The sequence below is a fragment of the Aulostomus chinensis genome, chromosome 19 (genome assembly GCF_037954235.1).
Source record: "Aulostomus chinensis isolate RoL2024-O1b breed Wild chromosome 19, RoL_Achi_v1.0, whole genome shotgun sequence".
In the NCBI taxonomy this organism is placed as follows: domain Eukaryota; kingdom Metazoa; phylum Chordata; class Actinopteri; order Syngnathiformes; family Aulostomidae; genus Aulostomus; species Aulostomus chinensis.
This window is the reverse complement of record NC_141338.1, coordinates 3,892,538-3,912,039: the sequence shown is the minus strand read 5'-3', so window position 1 is coordinate 3,912,039 and position 19,502 is coordinate 3,892,538. Positions and strand designations below refer to the sequence as shown.

Below are 19,502 nucleotides of genomic sequence, written 5' to 3'. Positions count from 1 at the left end.
ATCATGTCAGGAGCGCGTGAGGATGAGGGAGCTGCGCCATCGATCATGCTGCTGTGTCATAGCAGGGCTTTTAATGAGGAAATCTGGGGAGACAAGGGGCGGATACAGCAGTCACCGTGGGTGGCTGTCACTCCGTTTCAGACTCTAGCGTTTGGCAGACGCTCTTATCCAGAATAGTTTGGGATACGATGGAAAATGTACCGCGAGCTAAATCAAAAAAGACAAACTGTATTCTGTTATGAAATTAGAGCTTTTCTTCCACAAAGTGACATTGGATGACATTCTAATCATAACCAAGGCCGCCATGAAACAGCAGGTTGATGGATTACTGTGACTGTGATACTCCTGATGTCAGAAATACTCAATTTATTGCACAAGTCAGAGTGAAACGGTCGGACTAACACACCTGGAGAAATGGCTAATAGGCCTGGCGTCATGAGCGTGTTCTGTAGGATTTCACCCAGAAGTTGAGAAGCGAAAAAGTCAGGGGAGGGTGTATCATCATGGTGGGGGTAAGCGATGGTAAAACAAGGCATTTCTGGATAGTGAGGACAAAGTTTTGCACTCTTACATGAAATACATCAGTCAGTGCTATGTAATTTCAAGCTTTTTATGTGACTAAGCGAGGCTAAAGAGGCTGCTGTGGACAATAAATCTCAACGTTCCAAACAAAGAAACTAAAGCATGTAGCTCGAATCGTGACCTTGATCATAGCTTTGATACAACACAATAGGAGAACAACTTCCAGTAAATGCTTTTGGAAAGTTCTGTTACTTTTGACCATCACTCTTCAGTCTAGACTCGTTGCAAATTAGAAACTCGTGGTTAGAAACAGGTCTCAACCGTCTTTGACCTCGTCCGGTGTGTGTTTGGCCTTCCCAACTAATGTCCCACCCTTCGTGGACTGTCTCAATATCGACATTAAAAGCCGAGTGCTTCTCTCTCCTCCGTGCTGGTTTGTGTTACCTTCAGGAAAACTTCTTGCCTGCATCCGTTTGCCTGCCATGTGGAGGAATGCAGAGTGTCGTCTAAATGACTGATGATATCGCAGCAAAGTGTGTGATTTGCTGCACACTGGAATAAAGGAGAGAATATAATATGTAAGGACAGACACGATATCCTCACACTGCAAAACCCGAACTATGTAACGACTGTAGAGTTGCAGTGTGATTGTACGGTGTGTGTCAGTAAGAGCAGGTCATTTTGGACCTGTGATGGTCTATTGGTGTCTAGAGAGAGAGATGCTGTGTCTCCTCCAAATGGGCCTAAAATTATTTTAATGAGGATGGCAGGTGGAGAGTTTGGTTTGGCTTTGTTAAACTCGCTTTAAGCCGAGCTAGAGACTGTTACTGTTGAGTGAACGGCCTGGAGACCTATGGACAAGAGGACAAAATGTAATTCAAGCTGTGTGGCCTCAGGGGAGTAGATATATTGAAGAGGCTTTATTAAAATGGAGGGAGAATAAAGAGTAATGGCGTATAATGAAGAGTGTTTTTTACAGTCGTATGTAGCTCAGGAAATATGATCCTGCAGACCCATGTGGAGGTGGAAAATGAGTTTTAGGGGAGTCGTTATAACAAGGGCTTCACTGTTTTTTACCGTCATACATGACAGAGATGACATACAAAAAGGGAATGGTAATTGCATTTCAGCCCCCCTTTCCTCCCCCAGTTCATATTACAGAAGAAATATGAGAGGGTTCCTTGTGCAAAGGCTTGTCATTGGCAGCTTTGACAGCCAATTTAGTCCTTCAGAACCAGACCTGTGCTCCAGGGGTTAGGACTGTCACAGAAGAAAAGACCTCTCCCTTTACCTCAGATTCCTGCTGCGGTTCCTCGTCGTCTGATATGTGCTAAAATGGCACGCTTCCAGGGCTATTCTTCACAAGAGTATTTTATTGTCTGAAAATCTATTATGGGTTTATGAGGACATAAAAACTCTGGATCGATCGCTGGACTGACAAAAGTTTTAATATTTTAGAACTTACTTTTTCCTTTTGGCTTGTGAGGTGTTTTTTTTTTCATTTTACTCTTCTAGCACTGAAGCTGATGGAAGTTGCTTGGTTATGGTAAACGCACTCCCCACGTGTTGCGCTGACCTTGTCATGTAATAAGTGAAGCGATGCACGTTTTCTAGTGTGTACTCCAGTCCAGCGACCTGCCTCTGCACTTTCAAACAAATCTTCATTTATGATTGCTCACAGCCACAGTTGTCATCCGGGGCCAACGAGCCATACACTGGAAGGATTTGTCAGTCCTTGATGGAACATACAGAGTCTGCACATGAATCATAGTTTCATAATGGATAATTGACTTATTTTTGTGTAATAGGTGGAATTAAACAAGGTGCCTTTTACAGCCATAGCCCACCTTAAGATGTTTAACTTGTCACATCATAGTTGATGACCTGAGAGTTTTATCTCCTCCCCAAAATCACTGCCAAATCTTATAAAAGTTAAAAACTGCAGAGACTTGTCTTTTGAGTTTTATGAGCCTCTTTTCCCCTTCAGCAGGACAGATTTCATAAACATATGAGGGATGGCATGGAGATACTTTGCCTCAGCTGGATACAGTGATGCATTTGACGCACCAGCCACTGATTTAGAGATAAATCCATGGTTGGCATGAGATATGGTCAAGAGTTTATCGCACTGTTCAGTGCGGGAGTGTTTTGGCCCATTTTAGCTGCAGTAAATCAACAAGGAGGTTAGAAAAATCACAGCCCAGCATCAGATAGCCTCCGGTCCTTGGCTAACCTTCAGTATGAGTGTGTGGGTGTGTGCACATTTGGCAGAAAGGGTCTATCTTTTATTTTTATACATCCACTTAGCTAATAAATCATAAGAATATTACCAATCAAATTTTTGGCTATTGTATTGAATAACATTGTTTTCATGAAATTTCACGGCTGTGTTCATCGTAAGCCGTACAGGTGAACAGTCCCTGGCCCTGGTCAGATCCAGCATTAACATGCTACAGGAGATCCAAGCACTTGTACGCCAGTTCATCCGCAGCATTCAAGTGCGTCTCGAGTGACCACTTGTGATCAGATCTCATTTCTCCACTCTATATGCAAATAAACACTTCTCTTCTTTCTGTTTGCAAAGCCCGAATATGTTTTATTTTCAAATTAAAAGAAGTCACACAGGATCTCCACTCAGATTAGTGCAGGGTTTCGTTATGACAGCAGAGGCCATGTTTCCATGAGGGGACTTTGATTCACATTTTGCTTTTTGTGAAGATAGCATAAAATGTAAATTCAAAATGAGCAAAACTAAGGTTTTTGGCTGACCTGATGTGGTTTCTGCCTTTTTCAAAAAGACTTACAGTAATGTGCAAAATGGAAGATGGAAACACCTAATTCAAATAAGCGCTGTGACCCGAAACTCACGTGACTGGCCAGCTGTTTGCGCTGCTGTCATCTTCCTGGTTATTCCCAAACTTCATCTCAAGAGAAGAAGTAAGGAACAATTACAACTTGCCCAACCTCAAGATTGTTCTCAGTGTTTTTTTTCTGGTAAAGGTCTGTAGACCACAGCAGCCGGCTGACCTGTTTTATCACTGGATTTTCTTCTGCACTGCTGGTTAGAACCATTGTCATGTTGCCTTTACCGCCATGATCTCACGGACATGTACGCTATGTAATCTGGCTTATTTGCTGATGAAAATGTCTTCTGCAGCATTACTGAAATTCCCTTGACATTTTATAGAAACAGGGCTATTGTGTTTTGAGTGTGTTCACAGCTGAATTTAAAGCTGTCTGCTTGTGATCGGATCACTCAGGAGGACGCATGTCAACGTCAGGTCTGAACAGAGCCAGTGACAATCTTGTCTCCTCTGGAGGTGTGTATTTAATGTATCAATTACCTGCAGCACACACTTGCTGCTGCAGATCAGAGGTCAATGCAATCATGCTGCCCTGCTCTCCAAGGACCCGCTTTCTCTCATTTAGCCTTTTCAAAGCCAGCACATGCAGCTGCAGCTGCATATTTATGTCCACATTACCACATATTGCTGAGCACCATGCATACATTCACACTAACTGGCAGAGACAGACACTCACACCACTGCAGGAATAGATGCAGGCCTACAGAAACTCCCACCGTGTGCCTGGATTTGCCTCATCTCCTTTCTTTTTAACATGAAACAAATCTGTGCCACGTATGAACAATAGCTGATCTCTACAGCACAGGCTGCATCCAAATCCATGCGACTACAAGTCCGAGGTCAGGAGTTAGTACGCAGGAAGCCTGATTTGGTCTGTTTGGCAGCACGGCACTAAGCTCACCGGTGCTACACTGATCTGTATGTGATCACATAAACCCTGCGCTTGAGAAGAGAACACAAATATTAGGTCGCTGCTCTGAATTGAATAACACAAAAGCTCTCAAATGTTTACTTTAAAGGCCTTTTTCCTTCTTAAAGTTTCTAACAAGACACCACACTATTGAATAAAACATAAAAGGCTTTCTTAGTAAGCCTGCAGGCTCTCAGAAGAACTTGATTGTGTACGCGCTCCGTTTCTTTAACTTTGATTCACAGTTTCTGTTCTGCTTCCCATGTTTGGCAAGGCTGCAAGGAAAGCCAAACCTGTTGGTGCACAGGTGTCCTAATACAATATAGAGACAACGTTTCCGTACCTCTCTTATTTCTGGTCACCTGCTATGCAAGGCTGTTTCAGTTGCTGCTGTTTTAAGATGTTGGGTCCAATACTTTTACAGTAGTCACAGCTACTATTCTGTTCCACCTTAGATGCATGAAATCTCGGTCAAGGTGCCAATTTCTGCTCCTCTCAGAAGTGATGTCTGCCTCTATGTTTCTGGAAATGTGTCAGTTTAGTCATCCTGGCTTATTTTCAACTGCAGTCCCTGGAAAGGTGAGATGACAGTGACAAAAAACCCCGCCAGCAACACAGATTTGCGTGTATAAATGTGTGCTTCTCAACTCTTAACAACACAGCCACTTCTGAAACATTTGTGCAGCATTGAGAGCAGCTGGTACACGCTAAAGATGTGTAGTTTTATAGATGAACACACACAATTGCACCTCTACGTAGGATAAAATATTTCATTTACATAATATTTACATTTACACATTAATAATAGTCCATGGCAGTAATGAGTCACATTATTCACAGCTGGATTCATTATACCATAACAGGGTTAGACATTTTTAATACATACAAAATAATCAGTGAGACTTCCAGTTCCTTTTATTGCTATTTAAGAAAGGGAGATCAAATCAAAATGGTTCTAGAAAAGAGCAGAGCAGCGCCGTATAGAAGAACAAGCAGGTGGCTTGAATAAACAGTTTGTCACATGTATTGAATTAAAATAACACGGCATGATAGAACATGCTGTTACAACCTGAGCACAGTAGTTCCGCAACCTCTGGGAGCGCTGCACAAAAGACAGATTACAAAAAGGGAGGACAGAAACTGGTTCTCGTTATTGTGCGAGCTTGAATGGTCATGATCTGCTCTGAACAAAAAATCAAGTCAGTATTACTGCTCGCAGCCATTCTGTCTCCGACATAAATGGCTGCCTCTGTTCTTTTTTTTTTTGAGAGAGACTGCGGAAGTGGAAGGGCACAAACATCAGCCACATATTCAAAAGAGTTCCATCAAACATCAGCAACCACCCACACATGTCTGTCGCGTCACCACCGAGGACAATAGGAATATGTTTGCTTTGGGTACTTCAGGGTGCTGGAGTTCCCTAAAACAATTGGATGTTAATGTTGATTTTCAAGTGCATGAAATTGCATTTGTATTTGTATTGTAATAGAAAATCTCTGGGTAGGTGACAAATTTTTCAACTTTGTCATGTCTTCATTTCTCGCTGATAAACTGATAGACATTGTGTTTTGGAAAGATGTCTATTCAAATTCTGAAGTGAGCAAGCGCTTGGCACATCATGACTGAAGTGTGTGATGGACCCCCCCCCACACACACACACACACACACACACCCCATCCCCAAAAAACATCAAAAGCTTCTGACATGTGGAGGTGTCTTGAATAGCAGGACGTGCACCTCGGAACGCTTCGAAGTCTTGAATTTGATGAGAGAAAAGGTGATGGAACCCTGGTATTAGGCCTCTCACCAAAACTCATTTTAGCGACTGATGAATTGTTGCAGAAGCGATTGCAATTTTAAGAGCCTTTCATAATACTGATACATTATTATGATCGCATGATACCGCTTGATGATGAACTTATAATTCATCTTCATATTCATATCCACTGATGTGTCATTATTGTGATGGAACTGTGTGGTATTGTGTCAATGCTTTTATGAAGTAAGTGAGACACCAAAGGGCAGAGATGCTGTACCAAAATCAGCAGCTTTATAAATCAGATCAGAAAACCTACTTGTGTCTTTTTGAGAGCGAGCAGTGGCTCCACTCTGGAGCAGAGCCATCACAGCTGTTAGTTCAAGCATTTATCCACCTCAGAGCCACAACTCCGAGCATCCCAGGCTATCATGGCTGAGACAAGAGATTTATCTATTTAATTCTTCTTCTGTAGTAGCTCCGTACAACTCCATTCTGCTGTGTGGCCAGCGGTCTCGGGAAGATCAAGAAGCAGTCCTCTCATTTTCTCTTCAAGGTTGTTCCACATGGGCCTGCGGTGTGTGTGGTTCCTTCCATTTATCACTGTGGTTCCCTAATAAACCAGCTTGTGCACTTCACTCAGGGAACGGATCTTAAAACAAGCGCCATGAAATCCTTAAATGAAGCTGTGCTGGTGTCACGCATATCAATTCTACTGTGGCGTTACACTTGCTCATTTAATACAGTCCAGGTTTGAGTCCTTGTTCGACTCAGTTTCTAATCGCATGAAACAAGTTAACTTTGATATGTGAATTCTATTTACTCTATTAACCAGATGCCAGTCAAACACATTTATATGGAAAATGTGTATAATATAAAGCCCGAGCACTGTAGCTGATGAAGTAATGCTTTTTTTTCCCCTTCATGCTCTTTAGAACTGATCTAAGCCATGACTTCATTATCAGCATTCCAGCTACAAGGGTGGATGCTGCAGTGAGGTAATTTACCGCAATATGGTTTTTATTCGCTGTTGAATTATTAACAGTATGCAGCCAACCTCTCCCGATGGGACTGTCACACTTGTACAAGCGAGAAAAGCAAATACTGTCGAGGTAGAGATGACGGGTCAGCTCATGATGTCACCAGATCCGCCAGCTCTGACTCACCGGAGCCTGCTGCTCGTCGTAGCCGTACCAGTAAATGAGTCCTATTGAGAGCTTATTTCACACTCTCACCTCTCAGAAATGTCTTCAGATATGGATGAGCGACAGTATTTTCCACATCAGTAGCCAGTGCCTGCAGGGACGGGGTGGCTTGTAAAAATCCAAGGTCAGCGTTTTAGCTGGCAGAGAGGAGTGTAATGGTTTGTCATTCAAAATAAGATCCCCCCCGTTAGATAAGGCAGCTCGTACGGGGTGACATACAGAGTCAGAGGATGACCTTTATCAGAGCTGACGTCCAGAGAGTGCCGAGTGACCTTTGCTGTGCTGCATTCATAACTTTTTATCTCTTTTTGAGGGGTGAAGTTCTTGCCAGTAATACTTGCTCAGCCTTCATGGCTTCATGCTCTCCTCCACCCTCAGCGGCAAGCAGCCTGGAATGCATGGATTACATTTTGAACATATATATGGTGTTGAGTTGTTGTTATATGAGAACTTGTTGATGATGTGTTGGGAGACCTTTCCACTTTAACTCTGAAGGTTTGTGGAGGCGTCAGGCCAAGTGTTTTATTTACTCTTAAATGGGAAAATTGCACGGCAGTAAAGCACCGAGCAATGTTTTTCCTTTTATTCAAAAAACAGTTCTCCAATTCAGGTTGAGCATTCTCATGAAGTTCAGCTGTTCAGTCAGAGGAAACACTAGAAAAGAAGACCAAGGCGTTCTCACCTGAGGGGAGGATTATTTGTGCCCTAACATAACCAGACCACAGCCATATTGACATATAATCATGAAACATTATTTTCTAACAAATTTGACATTTCAAGAAGTTGCTTTCAGTGAATAACACTAAAACAATGTTCTAAACCTACAGAACCAAAGTAACCTCTGCCATATTGATTCATTGAGGAGATGAGGGATTATGTATCTCCACCATGTACAGCAGTGCACTGCATTGTTGTGGTCATTTTCAAGTATTCTAATGAGATAACGCTGACATGTCTGTAAGATGCCTGCTAACTTCAGTCTGTCACGCTCATGCCTTTGACGGCACCCCTCTGAACATCATCTCTTAGTTGTATAACGCACTTTAGTTCAAAAACTATACTAAAAACACGCTCAATACCAATCCCTGATGCTCAGGCCCAGCGGGGAGTCAACTTTAATACCCAAGCAGAAAGTCTGCCTTCAGCAAACATTAATCCTGAATCCGCAATCGGCATTGCTTGCTTGCGGGTACATCTACCCGCTGGTAGATGCTCTAATCATGTCCTGACATGATCAGATAAACCCGAAGTGGCTTTTTTATGTGTTCAACCAAAGGTGTGTCAGTTGGTCTGGATGTGAGTGCTGTGTTCCAGGTTGTGTGGATAACTTTAATGCTGCTGTCTTAAGTATCTAATCTATATTCCCATTTCACTAAGCCTGCAGTGCCAATTTCCTTCCATCTAAAATAGGGAGGGCAGACCGCAGTGTCAGATTTCCAAATACAGTTGGTGTTAACTGGGGTCTCGGCCTTCTGACCTTCAGGGTCGGCGAGGAGTGATTGTACGTGCGACAGCTATTTATCAGTCTCCCCTCTCACCCCTGTTGCTACGCATTCACATGCTGTTTCCAGCCTTCACGCCGACTCTTTGTTAATCAGGAAATGTTATTCAGTTCAGGAGGCAGACACTGGTGAACTGTGTGGGGGAGAGGAAGCTTATTGGGGCTGATGGATGGAGCTCTACAGGGCCACTGACAGGCTGCCAGACCTGCTATATTGGTGAAAGAACCAGTAAACCTCAGAGGTCTGACTTCATGGTATTAATCATTAGCTCTCATTTGATTATTGTCTATTTTTATAACCTTCATGCTCGGTGGTTTGCAATGTTTGTCAGTTTATAATGTCAAACATGAGTGTATGTTTCATGTATAGAAGTCAACACCCCCTGCATTGACCTTGCACCTCACTTTATTCACTAAGTTCACCGATTCTCTGCCCATTTGAAGATTTCTCTTCATTCTCTGGATTTATTTGTTTGAAACAGAAGTGCAAAGATATTTTGGAGAAGTGTTGCAGTGTTTTTGGCATTTGAAACTCTCACTGCTCCTTGTAAACAGGACAGATAGTGATCCAGCCTTTCAAGTTGAGGTAATTACATTTTTCCACTATCTCACGAAGCATAAGCAACCAAGAAAGTTACAGATGTGTCTGTTGATAGGGCTTGAATCAAAGAGACTTTCATGATGCTGCTAGCTGGGTCTGGCTGCATTGATTTTGTGCTTCATTGATTTGCACGAAGCTAATAACCTGACATTCTGTATGAATACTAACTTTGAAGACTCCACAAATGCTTTGAGAGTCTTGCTACAGTATACGTTAAAGAACATGAAGGGTTTGTGCATGTGTCCCTGTAGTCATGTCAAGTAGAAAAGCGCTCATGTCCCAGTTTATAGTTCTGGAGCGGTGTTCCCTTTTTATTGAGGCCAGAAGTGTGAGTGTCGTAACTACTTTTTGCCTGATATGTTTCTTCAGGTCCGATACCGATTATTCGAAATTCAAGGAGGCTGACAGTTGATACTTGGGGCTGATATTCATTTGCACCAACGGTTCAAATTTCAGTGCAAAAATTAACATCAATGCAAACCCTGACCAAACGCTGCCCTTAAATTAAAATGTTTAATAGAACAAATATGAACAAATATACGATCAATACATTGTAAATAATGTGCATTAAGTGTAAACCTTGCATTTTGGGATCAACATTGAAATGTATTGAGTCTCTAGCAGGCTGTCACTGAAGTGAGGAAAATATAAAATTGCCAAATCGAATTTTACAGACTGAGAACAATGATGAACTATTTTTCTTGAAAACTGATTTTCTGAACACAAGACAAGACACAAAGTGAACTGTATACCGATGGTGAATGTGCTGGCTGAGGCTCTAGCTTAGCCTCTGCAGGTCATGTAGGGGCAATTCCTCATGGCTGTTAGAATCAATATACATTTCAAACTTTCCCCCAAATATCATGGCCGGCCTGTCATCCCAAACCTAGTCGCTTTGCACTGATGTTGTAGAAAGTTTTTGAGAAACCCTGGCAGTGAAAATATTGTTCCTGAACTTAATCCGCTGAATCTGCTCTCCTGAGCGACGTGTGATGGGCATTTATCGCCCTATCACAGCGCCTCGTGTCTTTGCATTTGCATGTAGTCGTGTTTATATTTGTATTTGACCTTGAGCATGTACGTAAACTGCTTCCCCCAGACTATAACAGCTTATCATGACCTTGCAGTCTCTTGGCAGCAGGTTGAGTAAGTGCTTCATTATGGAAACCAACAGCAGCAGGTCCCTCAGTATTACACATACCGTCCACCTAGTCTAAATCACCTTGGCGTGTGGTGGGGAAAAAAGCAGTCATTAATAATGATTAATACACCTCCACCACATCATAAAATAGGCCTCCAAACACCATCATCCATCACTAATAAGAAACCCCATCTTCTATACCACTTAAATTACTTTCATTAAGTCCACACAGCACGGCGCCTGCTTGGGAGGTAGCTGGGCACTGGTAATTGTTCTTTTATCAGTAGTGGGATTGGAAAACAAAACAAGATAAATTGGGATAAATGAGAAGGGGAGTTAGTTTCACAACAACCCAGTTGTCAGTTGGCTGGAGAGAAGACACCCGCGTGTCCCAAAACACGTGGGAACCTTTAACAGTGAGCACCTGGGATGTTCGCAGGTTAAAGTATGCGGTGGTTATCCAGCTAATCTCTCATGACCTTCTGTTTGACAAAGGGTCTGCTTCTGATTCTGTATGCACCTTAATTATGCTCTCAACCTGTTTCATTCACATACACTCTTGCCTGTACACACCCACACACACCCATACACGTATCTGTAATTAATTTACCACAAACACACATTTTCCTTTTGGAGTGATAAACTTGGTGACTAACAAACTTCACTCAGTGTTCATGTCAGGATGGGGGTTGGGAGAAATTCCATCCTGATTATTTCCAAACCATCAAGTTATGCGCACAAATACATGTAGATACACGTATATAAATACACAGATACACACACAAAAACAAGGCCTTCAGGGAATGAGCTTTAGTCCTGAGATATGCTGGCCCGGCTTCTGTCAAGAATTTGTAACACCTGGTGCAATATGAGGCTTTGTTTGTCAAATCAGCCTGTGTTAAAAGGAACACGCCAACTTTCTGAGGAAATGTGCTCATTGTCCACCATATTAGAGCCAGACAAGCAGATGAGATCCTTCTCTCGTCTCTGCCTGCATTACGGAGCTCAGACCTGCACTGGATGGCTGACTGTTAGCTTAGCTGCAAGTCTGGCGGTAGAAATGGTGGTGTAAAAAGTCTTCAGACAGACTCCTCTCCGTAGTCGTGAACAGAATTGGTAAAGACAGCAAGAATGAGATGAGAATATAAAAAGAAGCAGTCGCTATACGTCTGGAACAAAATAGTATAAAACAAACAAAAGATGTAAGGGTATAAAAGTCAAGCAGATAGGCATTACAGGTCAACGATTGCATTCAGCACATTGAAAGAATTCAATGTAAACTCGTTCATTTTTTGGACCGTGAAATTAGTGTAAAATACAAGTTCATTGTCCGTGTAGTCAGTGAGGGGCCGTGAGTGAGCCATCCAGGAAGCGTGAACTTGCACAACACTGGTCGCAACAAAACACTTTGGCTGGTTCAACACTACCTTCCCAAATATCACACCCAGGTTCTGAATTCTTTCACTTCATCCTGAAACGAGTTAGAGGCATATGATAATGAGACCACAGATGAGAGCTACTCAAAATACATTGGACACAAAGCTGGAACTTGTCCTCCAAGAAACACTAAAGCGGCCAGGAGTACCCCCCCCCCCCCCCGTTTGATTTTGCCGCTGTTTACTTCATCCATCATCCCTCGTTGTAGTTTGCTCCAGGAATGCCTGAGAACTGCCACAGCTGTGTCGCCATTAGCACTGGGTGGTTCGACACCTCGTTCAGACCAAAAAACAAACACCATCCGCCACATTCACTCTCCCCCTCGCTCTGTCGCCTCACACGACACATGCAGACAAACACAAGACGCCACACTGCCTCTGCACACCAACAGTTAGAGGCCCTTGTAAGAACATGTGTATACACTCACAACAGTTGCAGACAAACGCGCGGCCCACAGGAGCGTCCCAGACGTGTGGGGTTTGACGCCTCATCCCTACTTTTTGTTTCATCTGCTTCCCGTCCATTTTGTCAGCTCAGACAGAGTCGGCCACACATCTCCCTTTGAAAAGTCAAGCCGAGAAACTATATGACTTTGCACGCGCAGTTTGAGTCGTGCTATAGTTTTAGGATAATGCACATCATATATAGTCTAGATTTGCATTTACCGGATTATTCATGTGACTTTTAACTTTTTTCAGTCTTAGAAATGCCTATAAAAAACATGTTCTGCAAGGTGGTCAGCCCATCCAGTTCAGCATTTTCTGCTTTTTGCCAGGAAACCATAAAAAGTGTTTTAATGTGCCATTTAATGCAGTTCTCCGTAACAGGCCTGCTGCTGCGGCCCACGACGGCAGCCACTGGCCTCCCTGTCATTACTGCAGACGTGCTATGTGACGATTCCCTGATGTAAACATGGGAGTGTCTGTGCCGGAGTGATGAAAACTCTCATCATCTGACCACCAGGAAGGGCTGATGTTTAAGCTGCTGTTGCCATGGGAACAAACATTTGTTGCGAGGAGTTTGGTCCGTTACTGTGGAAAAGTTATGCAAAAAGATTATTAATGAAGGGAGAAAATGCATGCAAATCAGATACATGAGTGTGTTTTTACATTCACTCATCTGCATGGTGATGTTTATCATGGGTTGAATATGGGTCCGGCTTCCTGGTCAGCTGATCACCACTCTGACTTGTCAGCAAAAATGCTGCAGAACAGATATATTGATTTAAAAATAAAACAGAGGAAGCATCACTGTGTTTGCATTGCAAATGCCGTGAAGTATTTTACGACATCATATGCAACATATGAACGAGTGTCAATTTATTTGCTCTCTGCTGCTGTGCGCCTCGCATTGAGTGAATTAGCTGTTCGCCATCAGCAAAAGGTGGATGTGGCTTCTAATGGGAAAATAAATTACAGGCTGCTGGTAATAAGGCATAAGCTCACCGCATAGTCTGATGATTTATTACAAACTGTGCACTTTATTCCACATCCTTTTTTGTGTTTGTTGTATCTGACCCTCTGTCTTCCATGTTCTCACATTCTGACCTCTTAGAGACCTACACATTCTGATCGTATGCAGATATATTAGAAAATCCATATTCTTTCATTAAGTCAGTGATTCCCAACTTGGCTGTGAGTTGTAATTTACAGTAAACTTAATTAAAAGAACTGATTAATATTATTTTGAAATTTTATGTGTAAACTTGCAAATACACAAACAGCCAAATTATGGGATTAATAATTCAGAATTTGCAAGCTTAAGTATCCAAATCCAGGATGATGGTGCACTGATATGTGCTGGAGAGGAGAACGTCCCTTGTGCGACAGACCTGCAGTGAAATCGCTCATTTCGACAAGAAAACTGGGGCCGAAAGGAATGAAAAGCTGTTTTAAGATGAGCTGAAAAAGACTTCTGGCTTTACCCTTTATGCTGCCATGAAACACAAAGCTGTTGCTAACGGCTAGCGATACAGTGCTTGGGCTTTCGTCAATATATTTTAATGCACATTTTTAAGTATTGCATGAGGAAAAAAAGGTTTATGGAAACAGCAGATTTCAGTAAATGTTTAACTCATGTTACTGACCAGCTGTTTCTGCCTCAGTTGTCTTCACCCGTGTTCAGACTCTGTCTCTGTAAGCGCACCACACGTCCCATACCAGCTGGTACGAAAGACTCTCGCTTTTTTTGTTTGTTACAATCATCTAACATTGTCCATAATGCTATCTTCTGGTGGCTTTATGGTACCTATTTTATTTTTTTCCCAAAACCAGTTGATGGAAACACAACCGAGGTGCTTTTCCTTTATTCCAACGTATCTACAGCTGTTTAGAATTTGCTCATTTTGTTTTTCTGTCCTCCATGACAGACTACTCACTCCTTACTCCCCCCCTTGATTATAAAGATGTATGCATATATATGTATATATATATATATATATATATATATATATATATATATATATATATATATATATATATAGATGGATAGATAGATAGATAGATAGATAGATAGATGCCAACATGGCAGATACCTTGGAACCTACACGCTAGACCTGCATCTGTCAAAACAATCCATCCTGCTGCTGAACTTGCGATTTACAGTGAAAGCAAAGATGAAAATTTGTGTTTTGACATTTTAGTGACGACTTCAAAAAGCCATGTGAAAATGTGTGGGCAGAACCTTGTTTCATATTTATCCACGTTAATGTGGACATGGCTTGGGTTAAGAAAAACAGCATCCACAGAGCGGAATAATCCCTCACAATAAAAACACAAAGCCGTAATTGGGCTTTGTGTTTCCGTTTTTCTTGTTATTTCATTGCACCTGAACTGAGTGTTTTCATGTCCCTGCACGCCAATACGTTACGCTCTGTTTACTGTCAATCACCTGACGCTCAGATGAAGAAATGCGGGGCAATCCCTTAAATCCCTTATAAACAATCAAATCACTGTGATGCAAAAACTGAATGGACTCATTGTGAAAATATCAGATTATACATGTAACACTTGCTTTGTTTCACTGTCTTAGCCGTAGGAGTCGGCCCTCAAACAGCAGCACAAGGTTCGCACATGCATGTTGCTCCAGGCTGGGTGGGAACCAAAAGTGGGAAAGACAACAAAATCAGGGATTCCTCTCTGACCTCCCAAGCAGAGCAGGTCAGCGCTAGCAGCTGTTTATTGATGTGAGATTACTGCTGGAGAAATATGAGCCCATTTTTCCTCAACATAATTTCGAAGTATCACGAACATCCCATATGGACCCGGTATGTGCTAACAGAAACAAACATGAGCTTTGTCTTTATCCCACAGTATCCATAATATATACGAGTCTTCTTGCTCTTCCTGATGAATTAAACATCATCCATATTCATCCTATATACATTTTTGAAGACACAAGAAAATAACATAAAAGCAGCTCTTGTTTTGCTGTTTATTGACGTTGTTCATAATACCTTTGAATAACCTGACTACAGCTGTGAGTCGCCGCTGAGCCAGAAAGGTTTATACTCGTGCTCAAAGGATCAGACAGAAAATCTGTACGTCTCAGATCACAATCTAGTCGAAAGCACCATGGAAATACGTTGAGGGCCACTCATTTCCTACTTTAAGATTCTATGTATGTGGTGCGACGGAGAAAGAAACAGATGATCTCACTAAATGTTCAACTATTTCAGCATGCTCTGGCTCTGATTGCTCCCCAACAGCTCGAGTTCCTGCTGTGGGAGTGATTGAAAGAACTGAAATAGGACCGGAAAATAGAGATGAGATTTGAAGACTGAAGCAAAAACATTTACCTGCTAGACAGATCTAATATGAGATTCCCAACAAGGAGCATGAATGATCCAGGAGCGTTGCTTCAAATAACAAAATGCGTTTGCAGCTGGAGGCAAATTACTTTGAATTCTGGTGATTTTCCAAGTGTTTAATCACCAGAATTCAAAGAAAGCAAAGAATTATGTCTTATTTTGATAATATTTGTTTCAACTTATCTGTGCATGTTTTGACCTTTTAGCTGGATCTTGGCATCCATGAAGTTTTCATTTAGTTACATCTCGGTAAATGCAGGCTAGCTGCTAATCCCTCACCCTGCACCAGCAAGCTAGTAGAAGACTGATAGAGTCCATTTGGGTGACACATATTAGCCTGCATAACAGGCATGTCAGGGTTAGCAGTTAGCCCTCGCCCTGGCGCAGCGCTTCAGATAATGCTGCTATCATTCAGTTCATTTATACAGAACTAAATCATAGCATGTTATCCCTGGGAACTTCTAATATACAGTAGATCAGGTCAAGACCATTTTCTCTTTATAGTATGGATTGGATGTAGCTTCAGGGAAGGCCGTAGTTGATATGATCTATATTTATGTGCACTAGTATGCACCAGTGCGGGGATGGTGGCGGTATTGCGATATCTGCTGCTTCTTCCATAAATATCAACACCTGATAGCAGTCATTAGTTGCATCTCTAGTCTCTATCTCACCGGAGAGTCACTAAAAGCCTAGGCTGTTGTCTCTGTTGTATTATTGTGCTTGTGTGCAAATGCATTCACAATAGCTTATGAGAAGTGGCTCTAATACATTGGTTCTTTAAGACTTACATGCAGCCTTGTTCAAAAAGCATGAAGGTACAGTAAATACTTTACATTTGCACAGTTTTTTACTGCGGCTCTTATACCAGTGGGGATGTTTTTCTGATCAAGTTGTCCCTTTAACAAATGACCTGTTCAAATTCACTTGACCAAGGAGGTCACAAGAGAGTTTTATATAAGTATATTAGAAAGAGATCAATATACCAATAAGTGGGCCCTGGGTTTACGGGGTCACTCTGCCGCCCCTTTAGGAGCTCTCTGGGCTTGATATGGGTTTTTGCTGTTTGTGACCCTGGTTCAGATGTGTGTGGTTTGAAGTAAAACTACATGTCAAGATGTTCCGCAGCTGAAAATATAAGAGAACAGAGGTCCAGTTTCAAGCTGGTGTAAATTCAGTCTTCGGAGCATGATGTTTTCAACCCCAGGACTACCGTGCTCCCCACTGTAGTAAAAACTGGTTCTGTAGCGCTCCACAAAGCACCATTTAATGTGATAGAAGGATCTTGTCATTGCTATGGCCTGAACATTATTCATAATTAACAGCACTGTCGCCATTTATGTGAATTTCATACTATTCATTATTTTTAAGAGTCTGTTTAGAGCTTGAAATTTATTGTTTTTTGCCTTCAGATTCCTTAATAGCTTTTCTCTTTTTGGTCATTTCTAGGCTCCACAGTGCCATTTTTACATGTATTTAAATGTGGGTGATGTTCAGTGCAATAATAAGCTCTGCAGCACTATCAGAGACCAGAAGCTACTAGCGAGGGAGAGGAAAGTGTTTCATGTTCAGAGGCGGTCTGGGAAACAAACTAATAACCACAACATGCTGTCTCTAGGCTCCCACCACCATTTTATTTACTACTACAATTTCTGCTCCCTTGTGAAAGCAGTTTTACTAAGAGTCGCAAAGCACTATTTCATTTTTAATGGTTACCCTGGGGGCCAGGATTGAGTAGTCCTCACATAATCATTCTTGGACATGTTTGTATTGTTTATAGATTTTCCTCTGCGCCCGTACCTGATTTTGAAGCAGTCACAGCAGATATCTCACTTGAATCATCTCTCTATAAACTGCGTCTAGTTAATACATTTATAAGAACTATTGATTTTTGGATGTTATAGAAGCATCGCTGCATCGGTGTTGGATCTGAAGTTAAACAAACGAGGAACTGAGATTATTGAAGAAAAACTAATAAAAGACTAAAACACATAAACATCCACTAGAAAGCTGGATGGACGATGCTGTTCTTTTGTGCTGTTGTCTCTGTGCACCAAATTGAGTCAAAAAAAGAATCCAATTAACTGTTTGTACATGCAGAGGCAATGTATTTGCAGGATAGTTTCACTTTGCCCCAAAGTTGCCACCTGTATATGTGTACTGTGTATTATACCGACAGAAATCATATTCAAAAAATATTTATGTATTTATACTTATGAATAGTGCCACATGGAGAAAGAATGCATAATGTCCCGCCCATTCTGGAGGGGAAAACTCCTCACTTCTGTCTGCAGTCTTTGTATTGCCTGGAATTCTCTCTTTGTCTGTTGTGTGCGGTAGGTAAGAACTGGACGAGGCCTAACAGCTGCTGTGTGGAGGGTTGCACTACCAACAGGGTCAAGAACCCAGATCTACATTTCTATAAGCTGCCAGGCTGAAAAAGTGAGGCTTTTAGGAGAGAAAAATAATGGATAAATGCAGTGATGCATTCAGGTTTGCAGTCGTGGGTATCCTGTGATGATTCCTGCTACGCAGTCACCACAGCCTAGCCCAAGTGTGCACTGATCAATAATTTTAATGAACCGATTAAAGAAAACAAAACCAGAATGTCTGGACTTCTGCTTGGTCTATGTGGAAACAAGGCATAAGGTAGCAAATCTGCTGTGTTTAAATCTGTATTTTATTTTGAATTTCGGCCCTTAGTTGCATATTACAGCGTCAGTTGTTGTTGGGATGCGTTCTGCCTCTTTGTATGTCTGGTTCCATCAGACATGACATCTTGAATAAACAAACCTCAAGACACAAAGAGTATGCTGGAATGCAATATACCCCAACTATTATCATTATCCTACTGACTTTACTACAGTAACCTCATAAGAAAGTTAATGAGACTGTAGATATAAGCTGCAGTAATAGTAGGGATGGCGGTTACCACTGCTGCCTCACAGTGAGACGGTCCTGGCCGTGCGTGTTCTCCCTGTGTCTGCATGGCTGTTTTCCCTCTGCTCTATTTCCCCCACATCAAAGATGTGTATGTTAATACTCCTGTCTGACTGCAGCTCTGGAAGAAAGAACTGCACCGAGTCCCTATGCTGCCCACTGCTCCCCGGAGCTTTGGTTGAGTACAGAGAGAGAATTGGTCTCCTTGCAATTACAGTAAAAGCTTTCTTCTTAGAAATACATTTTTGGTGAAACAAAAAATTGCAAACTGCTGCGATGTTACGTGGTAAATTTACATGCCGGCCTGATAAACCAGCACCGATGTCAAGAATATGTATGTCCTGGTCAGACTTGTTGTAGATGTACGCATTAATTTTGGTCATGAATAATGAACTATTTGCTTTTTGAGTTATCTGACCTGACCAAATAGAATCTTCCAAAAGGTTATCTTGGAGGCAATCTCAAATGAACGGTTTTGAAGAAATATGTCATTGGGACTGCTGTGAATGCAACAGTGATCCAAAAAAAAAAAGTCAACGGTATTAAACAGTGACCATAATTACCTTGAGAGTTAAAGAACTACTCACCCCATAAGGCATTGCAAACGATATTGCCGACCTTGACCAACTGACCATTTTCTTCTTGCTAGCAAAAACAGCCCAGAATGAAGCGGGAACCTGTGAAATTTAGAATGCATGACAGTGACTGGTTTACTATGCATTTCCATGGTAACAGTATGCATGTCCATGGTAACAGTCTGCTTCACCAATCAGATGTTGCTGATCGACTTTAGGATTGTGGATTAAGTAGTTTCTTT

At 41.9% G+C, this 19,502-nt stretch overlaps 2 long non-coding RNA genes across 3 annotated transcripts in view; one reads left to right on the top strand and one right to left on the bottom strand.

Moving 5' to 3' along the window:
• The window catches only part of LOC147243703 (uncharacterized), a 47,450-nt gene that overhangs the window by 3,906 nt on the left and 24,042 nt on the right, over positions 1–19,502 (top strand). The gene's annotated exons all lie outside the window — the stretch shown is intronic.
• LOC147243704 (uncharacterized) lies at positions 12,855–19,366 on the bottom strand. The gene is made up of 3 exons (XR_015110417.1): positions 19,273–19,366; positions 13,047–13,140; positions 12,855–12,968 (listed from the first exon to the last, which is right to left on the bottom strand). It is a non-coding gene; the product is annotated as an uncharacterized LOC147243704 (long non-coding RNA).